The sequence below is a fragment of the Galeopterus variegatus genome, unplaced genomic scaffold, assembly GCF_000696425.1.
Source record: "Galeopterus variegatus unplaced genomic scaffold, G_variegatus-3.0.2 Scaffold9738, whole genome shotgun sequence".
In the NCBI taxonomy this organism is placed as follows: domain Eukaryota; kingdom Metazoa; phylum Chordata; class Mammalia; order Dermoptera; family Cynocephalidae; genus Galeopterus; species Galeopterus variegatus.
The window spans coordinates 24,571-41,126 of record NW_007735849.1 but is presented as its reverse complement, the minus strand read 5'-3'; the positions used below and the strand labels follow the sequence as shown (position 1 = coordinate 41,126).

General features: G+C 38.9%; 1 pseudogene; it reads right to left on the bottom strand.

Annotated features, from left to right (window-relative positions):
- Nucleotides 1-3,254, bottom strand: part of LOC103609537 — a 17,351-nt pseudogene extending 14,097 nt beyond the window's left edge.
- Nucleotides 3,255-16,556: the final 13,302 nt, after the last annotated feature.

The following is a 16,556-nucleotide window of genomic DNA, read 5'->3' as shown; positions in this document are numbered from 1 at the left end:
GGGACATGCTAAACATGACCCACAGGTATTACTCAAGTGAAGATTTGTAGTCAGTGTGAAACAATATTGTCTGCCAGGAGGACATATGAAAATTGGTGCCAATATATTGGAGTTAGAAAAAGTCAGCATCACTTGTCCTGAACATAGCCCTTTTAACACCCCGGTACAAAGTAGTGACTCCTTTTCATGTGTCTGTGCCTTCAGCTCACGACTTGATGGATCAGCTGATGACTCAGCTAGTAACTTATCATTGTGTACTGGAACTTGCAAATGTTTTTTTTCTGTATTCCAATCTCAGTTGATAGCCAAGATCAATTTGCCTTCACCTGGGAAGGAAGACAATGGACTTTTCAAGTGTTGCCCCAAGGCTACCTGCACAGCCCAATCATCATCATGGTTTAGTTGCTGGGGACCTAGCCAAGTGGACTAGGCCCGGCATGGTTACGATATCTCATTATATAGATGATGTCTTACTAACATTCTTCACAGAAATGAAAAAAAAACAATCTTACCTTTCACATGGGACAACAAAAGGCCTGGCTGAGCAGCTCATGTTGTCTCCATCACCTGGTATTAAAATGTACATGCTTCCTTTGCTGGTGAAGCCTAGATGGGGCCAACATGGCTCCCCAAATTGGCAGATGTTCCCTCCAGCCCTCCTGTCCTGGGGCTCCAGCTGCTGTGACAGATTGGAGGACAGGGCCCCAGGAATCCCAGAGGTTCTAAGTGTGTGTGAAGAAACCAGCCAGAAGGGGAAAGGCAGGGGGCTCAGGTGCTGCACATCACATCCCTAACAGCCCTCCTCTTGAGGCGGGCACTTCCCCCCAAAGACCCCTGCCTCCCCCCCGTGCAGAATAAAGCAAGGTCGAGAAAGCCGCGCTGCTCAAACGAACGGATACGGGGAGGCTGATCCTGGGACTGACTCAGGTCCAGGGTCCCTTTGGTTGTACCGTGTTGACGTGGGGCAGGCTGGCTTGCCCTGGACTCCACTTCTCTCGAAAGACAGATCCAAAGTAAAGGACTGTGACAACCAACACTCTGCTCACTCAGGCCGTGTTCTGTATGTGAGAAAAATACATATTACAGAAAGGTCCAGAGAGAGCTATGGGCGTGAGGAAGGCGGAGAGCACTTCATGCAGAGACAGGAGAATGGGAGAGATAGAGGGAGAAGAGAAAGGGCAAAAGCAAGCTTTGGGGCTGGCCCTTGCTGGTACTGCCAAGGCTGCGGGTTCGGATCCTGTATAGGGATGGCTGGTGCGCTCACTGGCTGAGCGCGGTGCGGACCACACCATGCCGAGGGTTGCGGTCCCCTTGGACCCAGTATTTCCTGGGTTCTGGCCACTCTAAACTCTGCCTTGTGCAGTTTGGCAGCAGCAGGATAATAGAACAGAGAAGTCTACAGAAACACCCGCCTCCTGCCCACCCCCTGGAAAAATATACATTCCAATGTTTACCTAATAATTTAGATAAAGTTTTCTGTATTTGTGCAAATAAATTAAACGAAACAACTCCCCCACTCCCCCCATCCCATAAAGAAAGAAATGGCCACATAATTTAAAAACAGACAGGCTGTAAAAAGAGCCCGTTTGACGTCTTACAAAGCGAACCAAGACAGGCCCCTTGGCTGGGCTCACGCGCCTTGGTGGAGATCGGTATTTACCCTGAGATGTTGGTATTCGGTGGTTAAAGTGACTTGGGCACTCCCTGAGAACAGGGTCTGGTCCCACACATTTACACCAGGGAGCGGGAGGGGGGACATCAAACACAGACCACAGCCTCGAGATGGGCTCCAGGAGAAGCGTTGGTTGGTTTGGAGGAGGGACGTTGACAAGCACGCTGTGCACGACGGGTTTGTTACTTACAAATACACAGCAGTCCTTCAAGTTTTCAAGTTTCATAAAAAGGAGGTGGGAGGGAACCAATGAACCAAACAAAAAGAAAAAGAGAAACCAAACACTGAAAACACGATAATAAGCCTCATTAACCACACAACTGTCTCTCTCCAAAGACAACAGAGAGTTGACACAGTCACTCGCGGTTTGTAGTGTGTGTATCAAACTCAGAGGTGGCGACACAGGGAAACAGGTTCACACCAGTGTTTCAAAGGTGCTCAGCCACACCCAGCACCCACGTGCACGGGAGCACCCATGCACATGCACCCCCCCGCCCCCCCCCCCCCGCCCCCCCCCCCCGCAGGCTCGCTCGCACAACCACATGCACAGACTCGCCGGCCGGCACATCTCCTCTGTAGTGATCCTGCGCGGCACGATCAATGGGGCCTGGCTCAAGGGACTTCCCGGGCTTCCCTCTAGCGCAGTCGCACGAGATGGAGCTGAATCCCATCGTCTCTTTCTGCTTTTTCCGCTTTTGGTCTTCAAGGTCTTCTAGTGACTGTACATTAGGGTTGTGCAGATTCTGAACCCCACCGGGACGGTAGCCTTTGCAGAGGCAATGCGTCAGGTGACGGGGGAAGGTGATGTCTCTCGGTGTGGATGACAGGTCGCCTTTGGTGGCAGACGCCTTGCAGATGGTGGAGGGCTGCCGGGAGTGGCAGGTGCTCACTCTGATCACTTGCTGGTCTGCAGGGTGCTGACGGGGTGGGGGCGAGAACGGTGAGTGGGAGGGAGTGTGCTGACTGTGTGGGATGGCTGTGCTCAGCTGAGGTCCGCCTGCACTGCCTGTCCCGGCTGCCCTTGAGCACAGTCTCGCCCAGCATGGGGACTGATTGCAGCTGGGGGACATCCCCGGTCGGCGTCGCTAAGGACTGCTTGGCCATGGGCAGCTCAGCCTCCAGCTCCTTCATCCGGTTGTCCTCGAGGTCCAGCTGGGAGCGCAGTGCAGTGGCGTGGTCTGTGGCCTCCTTGGAGTGGCGCCGCAGTCCCACTTCTCCTTGGCCAGGGCTTTGACCGCGTCCTCGCTCTCCTTGAGGTGCTGCTGGTAGCTGTAGATGAAGTCGCTGAGCTGCTCCTCCTGGCTCTCCAGCGCGGCCCACAGCGGCTGCATCTAGCTCACCAGGTCTGTCTTCTCACCCTCTAAGCGTGTTGGATGGTTTTCATGTCCTGCAAGGCTTCTTTGCCTCTGGCTGCCTCCTTTTCCTTTGGGGCAGCTGGATCCTGAGCTCCATGGCCGAGAGGACCTCAAAGGACTTGCCGGCCTGTGACTCCTCCAGGTCCTTCGCCAGCATCACCTTCATCTGCTTGAGAAGGCGACCTTCCTCCTGGAGGTGACACTTCTTTCCGCAAGAGCACAGGCTGGCTGCAGACGCACCGCAGGTTTGTTGTGATGGTAAATAAACTTTTTTCTCTTTATTGTTAGCATTTTTATTTTACTGGTGGGTTTTGTTCTTTCTTGAGTATTCATGGTAGTGATGGTTGTTTTTCAGGTATTAGGCCCAGACTTTCTTGAGAAGGAATTTCTTGCTTCTTGTAAGGCTGGTCATGTGGTAGTGAACTCCCAGTTTTTGCCTGTTTGGGAAATATACGATTTGTCCTTCATTTTGGAAGGATAACCTTGCTGGGTAAAGTATTCTTGGCTTGAAGTTTTGGGTTTTTTTTAGTATTTTGAATATATCATCCCATTCTCTTCTGGCTTTTAGGGTTTTGGATTAAAAGTCTGTTCTTAGTCTGATAGTGGTTCCCTTACAGGTGACTTGATGCTTCTCTCTTGTAGCTTTTAAGATTCTCTTTCTGTCTTTGAGTTTTGCCAGTTTGATTATAACATGTCTTGGAGAGGATCTTTTTGAGATGAATATGTTTTGGGGATCTTTGAGCCTCCTGAATCTTAAGATTTGTATCCCTCCCTATATCTGGGAAGTTTTCTGCAATTATTTCATTGAATATGTCCTCAATGATATTTCCTTTTTTGTCCCCTTCTGGAATACCCATGATTCAGATATTTGAGCACTTACTCATTTCACCTTGGTGTCTGCAGCAGTGGCAGGGAGTTTTGCTGACACTCATCTGCCTGTTGCTGCATCATAGCCTTGTGGTCAGTAGGTTGGGCCTCTCTGGGGCAGGGACTCACCTGACCTGGATCCCATGCTGTATGCCAGTTTGGTGCTGCTGCCTTGGGTACTCAAATTTAACATCCTTGTGATCAGTATTAGTATCTCAAAGTAGCACTTGCTTATTAGTATGATTATTCCTCTAGACTGTTCTGTGGAGTTACTTTTTATCCTGTGAATTTCTCATACATCCCTTTAACTGTTTAGCATTTGAAAAATTCTTGCAGCTTCTTGAGGATTTTTAGTTCTCTGCATGAATGGTTGTAGAAATACACAACATTTTTCCTAACAGCACAAATATCTACAGTGTACACATGAGTGAAACATTTCTAATAGATATTGTGCAGCACACAACAGCAAGTTACTTCATTTAGAACGCCTCTCTCTCCCAAATATATCATGTGGTAATAATAATTGTTAAAGGTAATTTTTTAATACTGAAAAGTAAAATTTATATTTTACACAAATTTATGAAAAGATATACTGCACTACTGTGAACAGCACCAACCTGCATACAGCCAGAATTATAGTTTCTCTGTAAAGTTAAGGTAATATTCATAGAATTATTTACCTAAATTCATTTTTTTGGCTTTGGTCACCATCGTTCCTCCTTAGCATGTCCCTGACTGTAAAAAAAAGTTTAGATTTTAAATTTAATCTATAAATTAATAAAACAAGTATTAAACAAATTTATGTGTGGCTAGATATTACTTATTAGTCACAACTTAATTTAAAATTTCTGCTGTCATTTTAGTGTATCTAAAAATATGAACTGTTGGATTTCTGCTTTCATTAAGTTCATAACATTGGTACTTGGCTATTTAAACTTTTTCTTCTGCTATTGTAATAAAATATGTATCAGTTGTTTACTGATTTTAAAAAACACTGCCCATTTTTCTCTGTGCCTAATTAGTCAAGCTTTCTAATTAAAGTATTTAATATTATTTATGGAAGTCAAGTTGTTGTATACCTAAACTTTTTATTTTTGTAATGGTTTTAATGTCAGTTTGATAGTAAATGTGTCAAGTTGTCAGTTTCCATGAATCTTTGTGTTATACATTTTAAACTCTTAGTTATTAAGTCTATGTGTGTATATGTTTAGAATAGGCTCTAACACATTGTGAGGGCTAAGTAAACACTCTGATTTAATCAAAGTTTATTTCTTCCTACCATCCTTCATTTACCTAATTATTTTGTATTTGTTCTTAATAAAATTTGTATTTTCTGTTTTATCTAAATATTGATTTAAAGGAGGAGGTAGGCCAATGAGCTGTCTTGATAAAATCCAAAATCAAATGGCATGCTTCACTCTTTTCCTTTAGATCTAATAACTCATTTGATTCACACAATAGATATGAATATTAAGTACAGGAGTTATAGTCATATTCTCCATCCTATGTCAGAGGAAACTTTCAGTCATTCATTAATTACATCAAAGCCTCATTCTTCTACATCAAACTTCCTGAATTTTCTATGACAATTGTGTAGAAAATCTAGAAACATGGAATACTACATAAGAGAAATAAATACCTTGATAGGCACACATTATCAAAGTAAACTCAAGAAATGTATATGGATATGCCTATAACAAGTAAAGAAATTTAAATCATTTAAAAAATCTTTCCATAAAGAAAAACCTAGAACTAAATGGCTTACATGATAAATTCTATTAAATATAATGAAGAATCAATATGAATCATTCACAACACTTATGTTCCCATATTACCTCGATACAGAACCAGACAAATGAATCACATGTAAAGAATAATAAGAATGAACATCCCTGATGTGTGCAGACACAGACATCCTCAAAAAATTTTACCAAGCTTTATCCTGAATCATATGAAAATGATTAACACCATGACCAAATGAGAGTATTTCACAAATGCTGTGTTAAATTAACATCCAAAAATCAGTTAACACAATACACAGTGTTAATAGAATAAAGAACAACAAAAAGATTATTTCAATAGACACAGAAATATATTAGACATATCCAACAATCATTTATTGTAAAGCTCCTAACACATTAGGAATAGAAAGGAACTTCCCAGACCTGTAAGTGGGCACCTATAAAAAACTACAGTTAATATAATATTAATGGTAAAAGACTAGAAGCTTTTCCTCAAAATCTGAGAATAAAAAAATCCACTTTTACCACTCTATTTAATATAGAGTTATGAATATTAGAGAAATTACTTAAGAAGAATAAATAAAATATTTAACACTGGAAAAGAATTAGAATTGTCTTCTATTATATGAAACATAATTTATATATATAAAGCCTGTCAGGAATTCATGAGAATGCACTACAACAAATAAATGAGTTCAAGAAGATCATAAGCTACCAGGTAAACATACAACATTCAGTTATTCATTGCATGAAAATAAAATTAAGAAAATAATTCCACTCATAATAGCATCAAAAAGAAACACTTAGGAATAAGTTTAACCAAAAAAGTGCAAGTCTTTTATGATGAAGGAATTAAAAATACTTAAAACAGAAGTGAATAAACATCCAATGTTCAAAGACATAATATTGCTAATATCACAATATTTTGCAATTTGGTCTAAAAATTTAATGCAATTCCACCAAGTTTCCAAATATTTTTATAAGAAATATGTTTTCTGTATATTTACAGAATTTGTACTTTTATAAAAATTGACACACACTTGAACACTGCAAGGAAAGAACATTACATCTAATATCCTTCATGAACTTAGACCAGAAATATGGTGCTGGGGTAGTTGGATATCTACAAGAAAAGTACAAAGTTAGACCCCTAACTCTAATCATACAACAAACTCTCAAAATGGAACATACACCTAAATGCAAGAAATAAAATTATGAAATTCTTGGAGAAAAATGTTATGATCTTAGATTAGATAATGAGTTTTCTAGATATTACAACAAAATCACACAAAAAAAGAAAAATAATAAATTAAACACTCTCAAATTTAAAATACTTTTTTCTTAAAATAACACCATAAAGGAAACGTAAAGACAAATCACTGGGAGAAAATATTTCAAATTAGATATCTAATAAGATGACTATCCAGAATATGCAAAGAACTCTTCCAAGTCAATAATAAAAAGACAATTCTCTTATTTAAAAACGTCCAAAGGATTTGAAAAAATAATTACTGCAAAATGATATACAAATTGTCAATAAACATGAAGATGTGCAGACCATCAGTAGTCATTAGGGAAATGCAAATCAAACAACAATGTTTAATACCAACTGGTATGGCTACAACAAAGAGACAATAACAAGGGTTGACAAAGATATGGAGACTATGGAAACCTCATACATTGCAGTTGGGAGTGTAAAATAGGGCAACCACTTTGTAAAACAATTGAGCAGTTTCACAAATTATATACAGAATCTACATGATCCAGAAATTCCACTCTCAAATATGTATCCCCTAAAATGAAACCTATGGCTACACAAAGACTCATTTACGTGAGCCACAATAAGTATAACCAGAAGTAAAGTTTAAAGAAAACAGGTAAGGCATATATAAGATGAACAAAAACACTCCAAAACACACACAAAAGGACTTAAAATTGTTTGAATAAGGTAGTGCTCCACCCTAGACATGTCATCTTTAATGCAATCTCGTTTATGTAACGCAATGAACACATTGTTAACAAAGTGTCCCCTAATGGATGACAGGTTTAAAAAAAAGGAAATGCACGCTAAAATTACAGAAAGATACCAAGTCTCGTCTATCAGATTGTCAGAAAGTTAATGATTTTTAGTGATGCTGTGGAAAAACAGGCACTCCTAGACATTTCTGTTGGGAAACCAAAATGATATAATCAATGCAGAGGGGAATGCACAAAAAACGTGGGAATTAACCTTGGATCCAGGAATCCCAATTCTAGGAATCTACCCTGCAATTAGAGATTACAGACAGCTAATTTAAATAGTCAAGATATGAGGAGAAAGGGATGAAGTAACTGAAATTCCTGAGATGGCCCTGAAAAGAGCCTTTGGTTTTCAATGACTTTGGCCCTATGCTCAGTCACCCCCTTACACTCCACCAGCAGTGGGGGATCCCCACCCTAGATTGAGGTGACAGCTCTCATGGTCAGGGCCACAGTCACTTGGCTCAGCAGATCTTCACCGTGCTTGACCCTGTCTCCTCCTAGGAAGCAGGGAGACTCTGCACGGAAGTCAGAGATGTGCCTTAACCCTACCTCACCCTCACCTGAACTCCACCCCCAAGTCCCCATGGACATTCCAGGAAAATCCCCACAGACCCACCACCAGCAGTTGTTAAGTCAGGTACTGGTTCTTTATGTCACTGGTGCCCCCAAGCTTCCCACCCAATCAGAACATGTGCTGGAATCACCTCATTTGCATACTGCAGAATTCATCCAATCACACATCACGTTCTATGCAGATCCCCTGACTGCAGGTCTGTTAATACCCCACCTGGCACCCACTATCATCAACTGCCCACCTGGTGCTTGCTGGCAATAGCTGTACTGTCACCACGTCAGAGACCACACTCAAAGCAGTATTATTTCCAAGAAGGGCGCCAAGAGACAGCACCCAAGAGTCAGAAGAAGAGAGACTGGAAGCACAGGAAGACATGCTGAGAAAGCTGCTCCACCTACGTGTGCACGCAGATGTCCCAATGGGCATCATGACCTCATTCACCAATGAAATCTTGGAGCACATTGTCAGTGAAGCCTTCTGCCTGGTGCAGGATGATAAGTGATGGATCATCACTTCCAACAAGGTGCAGATGGCCACGCACCAGCTGCTGGTGGGGAGATGGCCAAGCACCTATATCCGAGGACACCAAGGCTGTCTCCAAAAACACCAGCTCCAAATGAGGTGTGTCTTCAGGCAGGAAAGCATCTGACAGAATGTTCTCAGCATTCCTGAGCAGTGCTGGCTATGCCCAGTATGGTCTCTGGAAGTGTATACAATGTTGAGACAACCACCCCTACTGGTAGTAAAAAAAAAATAAAAACCAATTGAAATAATTTTCTATGATGAGGTAGACATTGAGTTTAAACCCTTTATTTGATTTCCACCAAAATTCTGAGAGGTAAGTGTTGTTATCTCTATGTTTACAGCAAAAAAGTTGAGAATCAACAAAATTAAGTAACTTGTGCAAGCAATTATCAGCAGTTCAAGTCTTTTTGACCCCAAAGACCTTGTTATTTATTGTACATTCATCATCACATTTGGGTGTCAGAACTGCACTGCTCTAAGCACACTGGGCTCCATGCATGGAAAACTGGCTCAAGGTGACCTCAAAGGTTATCGGATCCAGAGGACCATGAGCTTCAATCCAAAGAACAACAATGCAGAAGAGGCAGTGGCCTTAGAAATGATTTGCATGGTGGTACCTATTTAATTTAAATTGATATTTTCTTTTAGATTCCTTCTAGAATAGATCCCATTTCCCTACTGTCTGTCTCTTTGTTATTGTCTCTTTTTTCTTTCTCTGTCTTACGCATGACAACTCTAACTCACAGGATGCTCAGGGTCAATCCCCAACCCTCCAGAGCATCCTTTGTATACTACCCGCCTGCCAGAGCAAAGGGTAGGTCTTTTGCAGATGGCATTGAAGAGAAAGTTCTTGTGGTAGAAATGGGCCCTAGAACTCCATACAGCCTCCCTGTCTCCCTTCTTTTCTTCTCCTTGGAGTTAATGAGTAGTGTGTGTACTGGTAATCCTCCCAACGCTGCCTGATGTGGGGATATGTCTGCCACATCCCTCATTTGCCTACAAGTGGCTGGGAAATTTTCAGGGAGGCATTTCAGCACAACTGTAGACAACCATGGGACAGAGCAAGGTATATGGTTATGGGTGGAGGATGGCTGACAGCACAGGGAAGAGAAGGCATACAGGGGAGAAAAGGCTTGTGTTTCTGCACAGGCTACCACTCCACTCCAACACATACACACACACACACACACACACCCCTGTCACACACACACACACAAACACACACACACACTGGAGAAAAGGCTTGTGTTTCTGCACAGGCTACCACTCCACTCCAACACATACACACACACACCCCTGTCACACACACACACACCCCTCTCTCTCTCTCTCTCTCTCTCTCACACACACACACACACCTGTCATACAGGAGTGATGAGCCCTGCCCTCCCTGCTTTACAGAAACCTTGGTCAGAGAAAGTTATGGATGAGTAAGCATCCTACAAACTGGACAGCAGCAGCTCTGTGCCAATATTTCAGTTTCTCTTAGCATTGTTCCAAGCTAAAAAAGCCTATTTTACTTTGATTAATATTTTAAAAAATTAGTATAAAGTGAGACTCTCTCCCATTCAGATCACATTTCACTTCCTTTGGATGTTTACCCAAAAGTAGGATTGCTGGATCATATGGTACTTCTCTACTTGTAATGTTTTGAGGAACCTCTGCACTATTTTTTTTTCTTACCTGTACATTTTGCATCTCTAGCAAACATTATACATGGTTTCTACATTTTTCACATTTTTTCCAACACTAGTCATTTTAAGTTTTGCCTTTATTGGTATTTGACATTACACTGGATGTGAAGTGATGTAACATCACAGCTTTGATTTGCATTTCCCCGATGATTAGTGATGTCAACATTGTTTTCTTAATTGTTGGCTATTTATATATCTTTTTTGGAGAATACGTAAATTTTAAAATCAGATTATTTTATGTTGCTGTTTTTTGCTGTTTTTGTTGAGTTGTGTGAGTACTTTATATCTTGTAGATATTAACCCATTATTAGATATATGACTTACAAATGTTCTCTTCTATTGGTTGCCTTTTCACTGTGTTGTTTCCTTCGCTGCATAGTATTTTTAAAGTTGACCATACTCCCTTTTTATGTTTTTTATTTAGTAGCATGCAGTTTTGGTGTCACATGTAAAAAATCATTGTTAAATAGCATGTCAACTAAAAAGCTTTTTCTCTATGCTTTCTTCTAGGAATTGTATTTTTTTTACATCTTACATTTAGATAGTTAATTCACTTTCAGTTAGTTTTTGTGAATGGCACGATGTAAGTGTCCAAGTTTATTCTTTTGCATATCCTTCGATATCCTTTAAATATCCAATTCTGACTGTGTCACCTCACTACCCTTGTAAGGACTATCTAACCATGTATTTGAGAGTTTATTTATAAACTCTGTTCTACTCTAATGGTATAAATGTCTGTCTTGATTTCAGTAACATACTTTTTGAATTGTTGTAGATATGTAATATGATTTTAAATCAGAAATTGAAAGATTTTCAGCTTTATCTTTCTTGCAGGTGTTATAGCTATTTGGCATCCTTTGGTATTCCATATAAATTTAAGAAAATTTTATTTCTTAAAAAATGCCATTGAAATTGTGATAGGTTTTTCTTGGAATATGTAGATTCCTTTACATCATATGGACATTTCAACAATATTAACTCTTTTAATTCATGAACACAGGATGCCTTTCTATTTATTTATGTTTTTGTTTTGTTAGAAATATTTTGTAGTTTCCAATGTACAAGTGTTTCTCTTCATTTGTTTAATTTATTCCTAAGCATTTAATTCATTTGGATTCTATTGTAAATGGGATTATTTCTTTAATTTTGTTTTTGGGTATTTGTTATTAGTGTATGGAAACTCAATTGATTTTTGAATGCTAGTTTTTTTATTCTGCAACATTGATAAATTCAATTATAAATTTATGTAATCCAAAAACACAGATAATTTTATTTTTTGTTTCCAAATTAAATAGTTTGTATTTCTTTGTTATGCCAAATTACTGTGGCTTGACTCCCAGCCCAGTACTGTGTTGAATAAGAGTGGCCAAACTAAGCATCCTTGCCTTGTCCATGATCTTACAGAAAATTCTTTTAGTTTTTACCTTGAGTATGTTGTGGGCTCTTGATGTATTCGTTGTTATTATTATTATTATTTTGAGGTAATTTTCTTCTACTACTATTTTATTGAATATTTTTACAATGATAGGATGTTGAGTTTTGTAAAATGCTTTTTCAGTATCAATTGAGATGATCATATATTCTTGTGCTTTATTCTGTCTGATTGATTTTTATGTGTTGAACTACCCACGCATTTTGCAACTAAATTTCACTAGGTCATGGTGTCTAATGATTCTAGTATATTGTGGAATATGCCTGCAAGTGCTCTGTTAAGGAGTTTGCATCATTATTCATCAGGGATATTGGTGTGTAATTTTCATTACTTGAGTCTTTGATTTGTTATCAGAGTAATGCTGGCTTCAGAGTAAGTTTGGAAGTGCACACTCATATTTGATATTTAAAGGGTCTAACAGGCAATCTTCCTCTAAATGTTTAGTGGAAGCCTTCAGTGAAACAATCTTTTCCTAGATTTTTTTTAATTAGGAGCTATTTGATTACTGATTAATAATCATTTCTGGTTATATGTTTGTTCAGATTTTTTATTTCTTCATGATTGAGCCTTTGTAGTTTTCTTGTTTTTGAAATGTATTCATTTATTCTTTGTTATCTAATTTCTTGGTGTTTAATTTTTTCAATCACTGACATACATGTTCTTTTTTATTTCTATGGTATCAGTTGTGATGCCTTCTGTTTCATTTAAAATATTTTTATTTGAGTCTTCTTTCATTTTTTTCTTAGCTAGTCTAAGAAATCTTGTTGATTTTTTTCAAAAGGCAACCCTTAGTTTCATTGCCATTTTTCTCTTGTCTATATTATTTATTTCTGCTCTAATCTTTATTTTTTTCATTCTTCTTCTAACTGTGCACTGACTTTGTCATCTTCTACTTCTTTGAGGTTTAAAGTCAGGCTATTGATTTCAGACTATTTTTGTACTTATAAAAATAAGAGATATTGAACTAATTAGGCTTATTTTCTATGTTAAATTGCATGGGAAGCATGGTTAAAAAAGTAATGTTAAACATTCACTAAGTTATATTTTTTATAAGTATACATTATTAATATGAGTGTTCAGAATGGTATAAAACTTCTAGAAATCTGATATGTCTGGGTATATTGTTTTTAGTTATAATTTTGCTTTCTATTTTTAATTGTATGCCACAGAAATAACTATATTTTCTTTTTAATTGTGTTATAATGCAACTTCATAAGACCTTTAACCACAGCCATTTTAGGTCATAAGGAGAGCAAAGAGCAGGTGCCATGGGACAGTGTAGCAGGGGACTGACCAGGTGGAGTGGAGTGGGTGTCCCTGAGGAGTCCATCAGAGCTGGGTCCCAGGGCATGTAAAGTGGGCAGGAAAGAACATTCCAGTCAGACAGAAGAGACCGGAGGCCTGGAGCTGAGAGAGGGAAGTGTGGTGGCAGGTTTTGCATCCCTGTTGTTAGAAATGAAAGTTCTGGGTTTGTCCTGGGCAGCTGGGCCTGACTATCAGTGGCAGGATGTCTGTAGGTCAAGTACACTTTGCAAGCTCTTCTGGCTCATTTTTTTCTCTCTTCTCATGGGGGTGGCTTCCAGACCCAGGAGGCCCACCTTGATGAGCTCTTTGACCACCTGAGGCAGGAAAGTCAAAGAAATCACTGAAGTTTCACCTGGGGAAGGCCAAAGATTTTCTGAAGAATATGACATTTAGGTAGGTCAACCAGACCCTAAAGATACAAAGGGATGGCCTGGAATTTATATTAAACATAACAGGCAGTCTGCTGAGGAGTTCAGGAGTGTTCCTGAAAGCTAAAGTTTCATCTTTTGTTAGGTGGGTCCTTGGCAGCTCTGCTCTCAGCAAACACAGAAGCTTCCAGGAGGAATTTTGAAACATCTGTAGAGGGAGGTGTCAAGAAAATGTGCCTCCCTCATAATAACTTACACATGAATGCTGTGTGTTGCAGAAAAAAAACAATAACAATTTACAGACCCCTTTTACCCTCTTTCTCACCGAACTACTTTTTATGGACATGTACATTTATATAGCTATAGCTAGATAGATAAATACACATATAATGTCTCAAATAAAGGTCCATTTTCTACTCTACAAATTGGTGTTTAACTGCTGATATATTTTCATTTTCACATGACAGTATCATCTAGTCAATAAATTAAAAGAGAAACACAGGATTTAAACTACACTTTAGACAACTGGACCTGAAAGATATCTACAGAACATGTCATCCAACAACTACAGATTGTACATTCTTCTCATCAGCACATGCAACATTCTCCAGGATAGACCATATATTAGGTCACAAATCAAGCCTCAACAAATTTTTAAAAACTGAAATCATATAAAGTATCTTTTCAGACCACAATGGATTGAAAGTATAAAGCAATAACAAGTGAAACTCAGGAAACTATATAATCACATGAAAATAAAACAACATGCCCCTTAATGGCCTATGGGTCCAAGAAGAAATTAATAGGAAATCAAAAAATTTCTTGAAACTATCAAAAATAAAGTCACATCATACCAAAACCTATGTCATATTGCTAAAGTAGTACTGGGAGGGAAGTTTATTGCAAACAACTTAATGCTACAACTCAGAGCTAAAAAAACAAGAATAATTCAATCCCAAAAATAATAAATGGAAAGACACAATTAATGTTTTCATATTCTCCTGATTAAGAAAGTGATGCAGTGCCCTGTGATCATACTGCAAGAACTCAACACCTATAGCTTCACTGTTAGACAATGCTTGTTCATTCCAGAAATCTTTGAATAGGTATGGAGATATATATATATATCTTATATTTGGAGATTATATATATATATATTTGGATGACATTTTTGTCTTTGAATAGGTATGGAGATATATATATATATCTTATATTTGGAGATTATATATATATATATATATATATTTGGATGACATTTTTGATGTCTTCCCTACTGGACAAAGTCATGGCTGAAAAAAAATAACCAGCTGGAAATCATGTGCGTAGTCCACCATGTTTAGAGATAGGTAAATGGCAGAAAAAGAAAATGCAAGGCCTTTGGGCACCTTATTTTGCACTTCAGCATCATGTCTCATCTCTCCTCCCTCACTCTTAACTTTGAAAATATTTTGTGATTGGAACTTCATTCTTTTCTTTTCTCTACACCATGCCATCATCTGACTTCTCCATAGCCCATAGAATGATGAACAGAAACCACTATAGAGATAATATTTACAAGAGGATTAAATACCATCAATAAATACGAAAGGGAACAATAATTGACCCATTTTACATATAAAGAAACTGAGGCTCAGAACGTTAGGAACTTGGCCCAGATGTCTGAGACAGAAAGTGGTGAGATTCAGGATACAAATCTAGGCCCTGTGATTCCAGAATCCTGAACCAACAGTTATGGCTATTGGACTAGGGACTAATCAGAAAAAAGTTCTGAATCTAACTGAATGGATTTACGTGTTGAAGCACAGCCTAAATACCTCAAACTGTAAAAATAATAACTGCATATCTCAATGGATTAATCAAATGGAACACAACTGATAACCTATAACTACAAGACTTGGAACATCACCAACTCTCCAGCACACCCCCCCTTATGTTCCTGCCTCAAGATATGGACCTGTTTTTCCCAAAGGCAACACGTTTTATAACTTTTGAGTTAACTTTGCTTGTTGTTAAACTTTAAATAGATGGAATTATTCCCAGCATACTTTTATGTTATTTTTATAAGATTATTCATATTTTTGAATGAGTCTGTACTTTATTTTTACTATATATAGTATCCCATTACAAAAATAAAACCCATCTTGCTGATTCTTTCTATGACTGATGCACATTTGGGTTGTTTCCAGTTTTTCCAATGATCATACTGCAAGAACTCAACACCTACAGCAAAATGGTACTTCTAACATTCTCCTGCATGGTAAATATATGCAGACATTTTTATTGTGTATATATATGAGTGAAATTGCTCGGTCACCAACTGTGTAGATGTATATCTTTATGAGATACTATCAGTGGGCTTCTGAAAAGGTATGTGACAGTTTACACACAGCAGTGTATGGGAGTTCCAGCTGCTCTACATCTTCAGCAACTCTTAATATTGCCAGTGTTTACACTTTAGCATTTGCATAGCAGTGTCACGCTGTAGTTGCACTTTGCAGTTTTCTGATGAGAAACAATGTGGAGCACCTTTTCACACACTTGTTGGGCATTTGGTTATCTTTTTGTGAAATGCCTAGTCAAATTGTTTGCCCATATTTTTTAGTGGATTGTTTGATTTTTTTTCTTATTTTTTATGTTATTATAAACAGCAAATAGAGACTAAAGGAGGGAAGATTACGTGGGACTTGCCTCAAAAGCAGAGCCCTTGGTGCACTGAACCTGCATGCCTGGTCCTGAACAGGAACTATGGCTGACCAGTTCTCCATGTCCACCTCCATGTTAGGAGGACCATACAACCATGTGCATCTGAGCTCCCAACGTCTCTCCAAAACTCAGCAACTTTAAACATGAAATATTTAATGTGTCACAATGTATGTGGACCATAACCTAAGCACAGTTTAGCTGGGTGCCTCTCTCTCAAGGTCTCTCATGAGGCTGAGGCTATAGTCTTAACTGAAGCTTGACTGTGGGAGGATGGGCTCTCAAGCTATTCATGTGGGT